Source organism: Macrobrachium nipponense, chromosome 22 (assembly GCF_015104395.2).
Source record: "Macrobrachium nipponense isolate FS-2020 chromosome 22, ASM1510439v2, whole genome shotgun sequence".
Taxonomy (NCBI): domain Eukaryota; kingdom Metazoa; phylum Arthropoda; class Malacostraca; order Decapoda; family Palaemonidae; genus Macrobrachium; species Macrobrachium nipponense.
The window spans coordinates 469317-471816 of record NC_087213.1 but is presented as its reverse complement, the minus strand read 5'-3'; positions in this window follow the sequence as shown (position 1 = coordinate 471816).

Sequence of the window (2500 nt, the reverse complement as noted above, 5' to 3'; positions counted from 1 at the left end):
GGTCTTTGGCAAAATCTGATTAGATGTGAAGTCACTAATGGGCTGTACCAGTCATGTATAAATGGATGAATATATATATATGTACACACACACACACACACACACACACACATATATATATATATAATATATATATATATATATATATATACATATATATATATATTTATATAATGGGCTGTACCATTTATGTATAAATGGGTGAATATATGTATCTATCTATCTATCTATCTATCTATCTATCTATCTATCTATCTATCTATATATATATATATATATATATATATATATATATATATATATATATATATATAATGTGTGTGTGTGTGTGTGTATATGTGGTATAATATTAGATTAAATCTGTACGAATATCAAATGACTCCATATTTCCTCGTCACTCTTCTCAATTACCAAGAGCATATTCACATATCCACCCGATTTTCCTCTCCTCGATTTTGTTTTTAAACTTTTCCAGATCAAAGAAAAATCCCACTGGAATATTTTACGCCCTTCTTGCTCTCTTAAGGCAAATCGGAATCATTACCTGGCCTCGAGTTCATTCATACGTTTCCTACCTTCCTTCCTAATCGTTTCCTGGTTTTAAACTCACCTGGGGATTTTTGAATTAAAGGTGAATAGCCGGGCCGTTCAATATCTCAGACCCCTTTACAGCTCATTTTTTTTTGGGCTCTGATTTTATGGAATAAGTCTATTTCCATTTGCTACAGTTTGACAGAACATCTCACGTGAAACTCTCTGCAAAATATGTTCGTATGTCAAGTTTGAATAGTTTTACTGAATGGTTCATAATAATAATAATAATAAAAATAATACTAGTACTACTACTACTACTACTACTAATAATAATAATAATAATCAATAATAATAATAATAATAATGATAATAATAATAATAATAATAAAATAATAATAATAATAATAATAATAATAATAATAATAATAATAATAATAATAATAATGATGAACTAAGGAACCTCCGTAACGAGGCTATAATATTCATAATCAAAAAGCCACAGTAGTGCTTTGAAAATAATATTATTGTACAATGGTAAAAATAACAAGGAGACCCATTGTGGCGACTTGCAATTCCCCTCAAGACAATTTGGCAGAATGGCTAGCTTTGATTTTAGGAGGTTTTGTCGGGAAAATTTCCGACTCACATTTGATCCATTCCTACGATTTTATTGAAAGACTAAGGAACAATTTTGACACTGACTGCAGAATGGTTAGTTTAGACGTCACAGCTTTATTCACCAATGTTCCTTTGGAATATGTTTTAGATAGCCTTAGGGCAAAGATTTTAGAAGAACAGTTACACATCCCCATTCCATTAGAACCTTTTTTGGCATTAGTTAGATTGTGCGTATCTACTAATCATTTATACTTTAACAATATTTGTTATAAGCAACTGTTTGGTGTGTCTATGGGTTCAAAATTATCGCCCATGTATTTTAGAACATTTTGATCCACACATTAAGCCACTGGTCTGGGTCAGATTTGTTGATGATATCTTTATTCTTTTCAAAGGAGACGACACACGGCTACAACAGCTAGTTGACCGTGTCAATAGCATTACCCTCTATTAAATTTACTGTTGAACTGGAGGAAGATAATAAACTTGCATTTTTGGATGTTTTGGTTATTAGTGATAACGTAAGTAACAGGTTTAAATTTTCCGTGTTTCGTAAAAGTACTAATGCTGAGGGGTACATTCATTTCTATTCCTTTCATTCGTTGAGGGTAAAAGCGAATATTATTGTCAACTTTTGTCTTAAGAGCCCTTCTTCGTATTTGTGATATTGAACTTTTAGAACTTGAGCTTCAGCATATCTTCAGTGTTTTTAAGGGTCTGAAATATCCCACTCACATTATAGAAAGAGCTGTCTCTAAAGCAAAACGAATATATTACGGTATGAGTGCAGCAGGTAATCCTAATATGGTCAAAAATAAGAAGTATTTATCCATAATCTTTACCCAATCCCTGAAAACTGGAAAATTACCTCTTCTCTTGCAAATAGTAAGCAAAAAGAAATTCAAATTGCTTTCAATTTTAAAAATACTATCAGAAATCGGTTAGTGTGCAATAACAACAACAATGGTATTAGGAAAACACCCGGTGTTTATCAAATTCCCCTGTGCCAATTGCCCTCAGAAACGCTTTGGGGAGAAAGTGGGCGGGGTTTGTTTTGATATGAGACTTTCTGAACATCGTAGGGCCTATGAACTCCATGCAATGAATAATGCTCTTGTTTCACATTCATTCGTTCCAGGACACAAGGATCAACTTGGAATGGTTGGCCGTCTGTCATTTTTAAGAGTAGGGATGTTGGTGTTCGTCGCTTAGTGGAAGGAGCTGCTATTAGAAAGGGGTGTGCTTTTGAAGGGAACAAAAACTTCACTGATGAAGATAGTTTTACCAATTCTTTAATAATTGACCACTTTGTCAACGATTTTAGGATTCATATGTCTGGTGATTGTGA